This window comes from Triticum aestivum, chromosome 1A, assembly GCF_018294505.1.
Source record: "Triticum aestivum cultivar Chinese Spring chromosome 1A, IWGSC CS RefSeq v2.1, whole genome shotgun sequence".
NCBI classification, from domain to species: domain Eukaryota; kingdom Viridiplantae; phylum Streptophyta; class Magnoliopsida; order Poales; family Poaceae; genus Triticum; species Triticum aestivum.
In genome coordinates this window covers 560,240,125-560,248,447 of record NC_057794.1, presented here as the reverse complement: position 1 = coordinate 560,248,447, position 8,323 = coordinate 560,240,125, and positions in this window count along the sequence as shown.

Here is an 8,323-nt window from a genome sequence, read left to right as displayed (position 1 = left end):
GACCGGGTCTTGACGCGTCATTTGGAGTTGACTGCGAAGGCGAACGCAAATCTCTTGTATAGACTATTTCTAGGGCAGCACACGGTGATTGCTAGATATCATGCATTGCACGGTTTGCCATGCTAATGACGACCCAAGCTCGTGCCCCTACCACCAGAAGCCAATGTTCGTTTCTTTGAGACATTGAATGCGCCCTAACAATTATTTTCACCGAGTACCGTTCTACTAAATCACAGTACTCCAGGGTGCTATTTGCACATGACATAATCTCAACTTAAAAACCGGTAGCGTTGGTGTGTCACGTGGCCAGTTTAACTGTCAACGTGGCCCGGCGGGTAGGTGGTCCATGACGTGTGGGCCCGAGCTATCAATCAGTGGCACCCACCTGCATGCCGACCTGGTAGGCGACGGCGTTGAAGTGGCCGCCACGTCAACTCGCGTGTTCTCCGACGAGGACGCATCTCAGCCATCCGCTGCACATCCGGCGGCCAAGGTGTGGCAGTCGGTGACGTGTACGCGTGCGTGGCTGTGCTCGCCGCTGCTAGCTTTCACGAGACTCTCAGCACGTGGAGTGACCGGTGGAAGGAAGGAAGGAATAGTGATTAGTGAGTGACCGACGGTCGATGGCCAGGCTTGCATTGCACGCCCCCACGTGATCCAATGCTCTTCCCATGTGTGTGTAACTATAGAAAAATGTAACAACTTAACCTAATTATGTCGTTTCAGCTAACCTCTTCTTTTAGTGGACTGATCTCGGCAGCAAAACAGAATTGCTAGTCGTTAGAGCATCTCCAGCCGTTGGCCCTATAGGCGACGATTTTACGCGCCCCTTTGGAGCGAGCCGGCGCTAAAATCGTCGCGTTTTTTTAGTTTAAAAAATCTGAATTCGGCAAAGTTCGGCTAAAATTCAGCAAACTTGATATTCATATTCAACATGTTCGGCGTTTACATAGATTATTTTAAAAAATATCTACGGGGTGAAGAAGTCGATGAGTGTGGCGAAGTCGCCGACGTCGCCGCCGTCGTCGGCGGCCTTCTCCCTCTTGATGACGCGGCCGCCCCTGCTGGACCCCTGCCCGGCGTCTCCATGGCGGACCGGCGGCGGCGGCGCGTCGTCGTTGTCGTCCCTGTCGTCGAGGTCGATAATGCCTTCCTCGTCCCGCCCACGGCGACGAGATTCAAACCGCGTGAAGGCGGCGGACTGGCGCTCCATCTCCGTGTGCGCCCAGTCGTCGCGCGCCCATTTGAGGGCCGCTTCATCGTCGAGCTCCTCCTCCTTAACGCCACCGGCGAGCCCGGGCGCCGTCTTCACGACGGGGAGCCCTGGCTCTGGCTTGACGACGGCGAGCCTCGGCTCCGTCTTTGGCTTGACGAAGCACGGAGGAGCCGAGGAGGAGGCGCGTCGGCCGCCCTCGTTGATGAAGATGTCGGCGCTGCGGGTGCGCCGGCCGAGCGGCGTCTCCGCGACGGGCTCGGCCTTGACGCCGAGGAGCGCCGGCGAGCCGGAAGAGTGGGAGGAGGAACTGGCGAACCTCCTGGGCACCCACGGCCCGGCGCTCCGGCGGGGGGTCGGGACGGCCGCCGCGGCAAGGTATGCTAGCGGCGGGTTATTGCCGCCCTCGAGGTATTTCATCACCTCGTGCAGGGTGCGCCGGGGACGCCCCACCAGACGTGGCGGCCGTCGCTGTTCTTGAGGCCGCCGATCACCGGCGCCCCGTTCGTGGACGCCAGCCGTTGCACCTACCGCCGCTAGAAATAGTTCGCCCACGCCGCGTGGTTGTCGGCGGCGTACTAAGGGAGGGCGTGTTGCTTCTCCGTCAGGGACGACCGCACGCGGTCGACCTCGACGGTGAAGAGGCCGGGGCGCGCGTCGACGTCGGGCACCGGGGGAATGGGGACGCCGCCATTGCTGAGCCTCCACCTCATCGGCTCGCTGCGCATGTCCGACGGCGCCAGGATATTGGCCTCGAAGAGAAGCCATGCCTTGCCCTTCTGGAGTGAGCGGCGGCCGAAACCGTTGGCCACCGCGGAGTCGTCGGGGAAGTGTTTGGCCATAGAATTAGACATTTCCCATGGTATCGACAAAAACGGAGCTTCGCGCCGCACCCACTTAAAGCCACACTTTGTTAATATGTCTGCATCGATCGTTTCAATTTCATGTTGTCCTCAAGGATTCGTCCGAGTAGTCACCATTAGTTGCCATGCCTTTTCGTTTCAGAGGCTACTCTGTGTTCATGGGAAAATAAACAGGTGCTCCAAATCCTTAGGTGCTCCAATAGGCCATTAGATATGTGATTCAAGGGTTATGGGCTGAGCTTCTGGACTTGCGTGCAATTACAAGACTCTTGGGAGTTTTTTGTTTTGCAAATTTGTTGGCGCTCACCTCATATTTTCTCCTGTGCCCACCTCTTAGTGCCATGATCAATTTTGACGGTTTGAACTCTCGTATACCCAAGAGATGACGAAAAATACCGAGTTTACGGAGGAGGTCGAGGAGCCACAAACATACCTAGGGAGGAGTAGGTCGTGCAACTACAAGACGAAGAAAGCCAATATTCCTTTAAGTGCAGCCTAAGATCCCCCCCCCCACACCCCCCAAGAATTACCGAGGGCACGGTAGCAAACGATCTCCAACTTTAGTTGGAGGGACACGTGGCCACTTTAAGTGTCACCAACAACAGCAGTAGCTCCTGTATCTGTCAAAAAACTACCGTTTACAAAAAATTGAGTCAAAAACATACTTTCAACATCTTCTGTAAACCCCCGTTTCTATGAGGTCCCCTACAATTCTTCCCAATTCCTCTCACGTTTACAGGACGATGGTTCTTTCCGTACAATTTGGCGGGTACGAGACCATCTGAAAGTTCATGGAAGGAACCCTCGCGCAATCCTTGCTCCCACTTGCTCCCACGTTGCTGGAAACTCTGGGCCGTCGTCGAGCTGCCGACGCCGGTTCGCGTCACTGCAGGCCCGCACCGGCATGCCTGACCACGCTGCTGCGCCAATATAGGCTCGCGCCACCCCGCTTCCTGCCACACCTGACCGCGCAGCCCCGCCGTCTCGCCTCCACCCGCCACGCCTCGCCATGACGCCTTTCCGCGCTGCCGCACTACCATAGGCCGTCGCCGCTAGGAGCTCACTTCATGTCACCCAACAATGGTGACGGATAACATTGCGAGTAACACTGACTTGCGGGCCATGGGCTTGTTTAATTTGAAACAGAAAAAACAAATTTTAGGTAAAGATGTTTTACGTAAACTAAGAAAAAACCTCACCAGCTTCCTCTAAAATTATACAGACGTCCTGTAAACCATTTCTACGGGAAGGTTTTACATGAGTTATTGGAGTTGCTCTGAGCGTCGCCTGACAGTGGGTGCTCCATGACGTGCGGGCCCGAGACTGGTTCGCACTGGCCTCGCAGCGGCGTTGAGGTGGCTGCCATGCGAGCCACGAGTTAGTCCACGAGGACGCATCAGTGCCATCCGTTACGCCGGGTCATCGTATCCAACGGCCGAAGTGTGTGGGGCCTGCCACGCAGTGACTGCATGCGTGTGTGTCTGTGCTTGCTGCTGCACAAGAACACGTGGAGTGGCCGGTGGAAGGAAGGAAGGAATAGTGACCGACAGGCCCCACGTGCTCTCTCCATACGTGTAACCAATAGAAAATCTAACTGTTAGAGAATATTGTTCCATGTAAACTCCGACTCCTTTCCTTTACGTATTCTACTCAAACTCCTTGTAATCTTCCTTGTACGTCAAGGCTTGGCTTCAGCCATCATCAATATATACAGACCGCGGCTCCCCTCGAGGGAGTAGGAACGCTTATCATCTTACATGGTAATCAGAGCCACCTCTTCCCACACATCTAGCCAAAAATCAAAACCCTAAACCACATACCATCATCTCCATGGCCTTCTCAGCCGGCGTCGCTCTTAACCTTGGATCGCCGACGTCAGAGAAGCTCACAAGAGGAAATTTCATTCTCTGGAAGACGCAGGTTCTCCCAGCCCTGTGAGGTGCGCAGGTTACTGGGCTCCTGAATAACTCCGACGCCGCTCCGCCGAAGATGGTGGAGGTCACGAAGGCGGACAAAACCACGACCCTAGAGCCGAATCCTCTGTACGGGCCCTGGATCGCCAAAGATCAACATGTCCTATCATATCTACTCAATTCCATGTCTCCAGAAATCCTTGCACAAGTCGTCGGGAAAGACTTCACCTACGAGCTCTGGACGATGGTGACAAATCTCTTTGCCTCGCAATCGCAATCCCGGATCACCAATCTGAGGATCGCAATCACCAACACCAAGAAGGGCACCAGCATGTCGAGCTCAGCGTATATGGCGAAGATGAAGAGCCTTGGGGACGAACTTGCTGCTGCTGGGCGCCCCGTCTCTGACCCGGAGATGGTGGACAACATCCTGGCAGGACTCGACCGCGACTACGACTCTGTGGTGGCGGCGATCGTCGCTGTCAAGAACACTATCACCGCCGACGATCTCTTTACTCAGATCTCCGCTTTTGATCAGAGGATGGAGATGCTAGGTGATTCTTCTTCAGGAGGATTTCATTCATCGACCAACGCAGTCTACAGAGGCCGTGGCCAGTCCCGCGGCAAACCCCATGGGCGAGGAGGAAGGGGCGCGACCGTGGTGATCGCGGTGACTGCGGTGATCGCCAGCCCTCTCCTGCAAACAGAAGTGGCGGATTCAGAGGACGCCCTCGACAACAACAGCAACAACAGGTGCGTGAACAACAGCACGACTACCCTGAATGTCAGATATGCTACCGGCACCATCCAGGAGGCGCTCGTGTTTGCTGGTGGCGCTATGAAGAGAACGATCAAGAAGAGAAGGAGGCGCATGCTTTCTCCTATGGCGTAGATACAAACTGGTAGGCCGACAGTGCAGCAACAAATCACATTACAGGTGAACTTGAGAAGTTGACAACATGAGAGAAGTACAACGGAGATGACCAAATTCGCACGACAAGCGGTTCTGGTATGAATATCACTCACATTGGTAGTTCAATTGTTAAAAACCCCATGAAAAAATTACACTTGAAAGATGTCTTGCATGTCCCTCAAACATCAAAAAATCTTGTTTCCGTTCATCGATTCACCCTTGATAACAATGTTCTCATACAATTCTACCCTTATTTTTTTTGTTTAAGGATTTGAGAACAAGGAGAATCATTCTTAAAGGACGGTGCGTGGGAGGCCTCTACCCACTCATATCATCATCATCATCATCTTCATGGTCCAACAAACAAGCCAACATTGTCACCAAGCCATCATCATCAAGGTGGCATAGTCATCTAGGTCATTCATCTTCAGTCATAGTTAAATACGTTCTTAGCAAAAATAAACTCTCTTATGAGAATAGTGTTGAGTCAGTTTTGTGATCCGTGTCAACAAGCAAAAAGTCATCAATTACCTTATCCCATCTCTACTAGTGTGTCTACTGCTCCTCTACAACTTATATTTTCAGATGTATGGGGGCCAGCCCCTACTTCAGTTGGGAGATTTCCTTATTATGTAAGCTTTATTGATGACTATACTAAATTTACTTGGATTTATTCGTTAAAGAAACGGTCTGATGTCTTCCAAGTCTTTATCAATTTCCAAAATCTTGTTGAACACAAACTGAACTCTAAAATCATTGCTATGCAAAGTGACTGGGGTGGTGAGTATGAAAAATTGAACTCTTTCTTCCAAAAACTTGGCATATCACATCATGTTTCTTGTCCTCATGCTCACCAACAAAACGGATCTGCTGAAAGAAAGCATCGTCACATAGTTGATATGGGGCTTGCATTGCTCGCAAATGCATCCATGCCACTTAAATTTTGGGATGAAGCATTCTTAACTGTTACATATCTTATCAATTTGCTTCCAAGCAAAGTTATCAAATTTGAAACTCCTATTACACGACTCCTTGGTGTCACACTAAACTACGCATCTCTTCATGTTTTCGGTTGTGCATGTTGGCCCAATCTTAGACCCTACAATACACACAAACTTGCTTTCCGCTCCAAAAAGGGTGTCTTTTTAGGCTATAGTCCCATGCATAAAGGGGTCAAATGTCTTGATGTTCCTAGTGGTAGGGTCTACAAATCCCGAGATGTTATTTTTGATGAGTCCGTGTTTCCGTTTGCATCACTTCATCCAAATGCCGGTGCACTTCTTCGCAAGGAGATTCTTCTTCTTCCTTCACATCTTCGGTCTTTTGATCATGGGGGCGACAATTGTACTAATCAAAGTGACGATATTTCCACTGGTACTTGCTCTTCTCTGTTGCCTGTGCAGGTCTCTAGAGAAAACAAGGCTCAAAATGATCAAAATCCTGAAAATATAGCTCAAATTGATCCTATATTGCATGCTGAGGAAGAAGACGAACCTGGCACGGATGACGAAGGCGATTCGGCGCCTCCTAGAACTCCTGTGCGTGTGCAGACCTCGGATCGTGTGAGCAGATCCGCCTCGGATCGCGCCTCTGTCAGCTGCGGCAACGAATCAAGGGAGGGCCACTCTCGCGCCGCCACCTCAGCAACAGGCGGGACCAGCAGCGGGGCCGGATCCCCCTCGCCCCGCGTGCGCCTGCAACCGTGGTCGGGCAGCGGATCTGCTGTGCTGGCCCGAGTGGTTGGCCCTCGTGTGCGTACCGGGGAGGCGGCCACACCAGCGGCTGCAGGATCATCTGCGGAGGAGGCGACAGATTCCCCTGTGTCAGCGCATGCAGACTCGCCAGGATCTTCTGTGGCCAGTATTCCTGAGGTCCAACCAGCAGCTTCTTCACGGGTTATGACACGTCTAGAGAAAGGTATTCGGAATCCTAAAATAAGAAAAGATGGAACTATACCAGCATATGGAATGTTGTATATTTCATGAGAATCCAACAACGTTGAGTAGTGCACTTGACGATCCTAAGTGGAAGAAGGCAATGGATGAGGAATATTCTGCACTTATGAGGAACATAACCTGGCATCTTGTACCAAACTAAAAAGGCAAAAATATCATCGATTGCAAATGGGTGTACAGAATTAAAAAGAAGGCAGATGGCTCCATTGACAGGTATAAGACACGTCTAGTTGCAAAGGGCTTTAAGCAACGTTATGGTATTGATTATGAGGACACTTTTAGTCCCGTTGTGAAAGCTGCAACTATCAGACTTGTGCTAGCCATTGCGGTATCTAAGGGTTGGAGCCTAAGACAGCTAGATGTACAGAACGGGTTTTTGCATGGTGTTCTGGAAGAGGAAGTGTTTATGAGACAACCACCTGGATATGAGGATAAGAAGTCATCACAGTATGTTTGCAAGCTTGACAAGGCACTCTATGGTCTAAAACAAGCACCTAGAGCATGGTACTCCAGATTAAGCTTACAGTTGAAATATCTTGGTTTCATTGCCTCTAAAGCTGACATGTCTTTGTTTATTTATAACAAGGCTGGAGTAGTCATCTTTGTGCTTATATATGTTGATGATATCATAGTTGCAAGTTCTTCACAAAATGCTACTAATGCACTTCTACATGACTTGAGCTCGAGTTTGCCTTGAAAGACCTAGGTGACTTGCATTTCTTCCTCAGGATTGAAGTCAGAAAGACTCAAGATGGTATTGTGTTAAATCAGGAGAAATATATCATTGAACTTTTGTCTCGCATGGGAATGAAGAATTGCAAACCAGTACCTACACCTTTGTCTTCCTTAGAAAAACTCTCAGCATATGAAGGTGAGCCACTTCAAGAAGAAGAGAGCACAAGGTATAGAAGTACCGTGGGAGCATTACAATATTTAACTCTCACACGTCCAGATATCTCATTTGCTATTAATAAGGTTTGTCAATATCTGCATGCTCCCACTTCTGCACATTGGTCAGCTGTCAAGAGAATTGTAAGATATGTGAAGCATACTATGGGAACAAGACTTCATTTCAAACGTTCTAGCTCCTCTCTTGTGAGTGCATTCTCTGATGCTGACTGGACAGGATGCAGTGATGATAGAAGATCAACTGGAGGTTTTGAGTGTTCTTCGGGTCCAATCTTATTTCTTGGAGTGCTAGAAAGCAAGCAACTGTGTCATGATCAACCACAGAAGCTGAATACAAGTCCTTGGCGAATGCAACTGCTGAAATCATTTGGGTTGAATCACTTCTTGAGGAATTGGGGATCAAGAAAAATCGTATCTCATGTTTATGGTGTGATAACTTGGGAGCAACATACTTGTCTGCAAACCCTGTGTTTCATGCAAGGACAAAGCACATAGAAATTGATTTTCACTTTGTGCGAGAAAGGGTTGCAGCAAAGAAACTTGAAATACGGTTTATT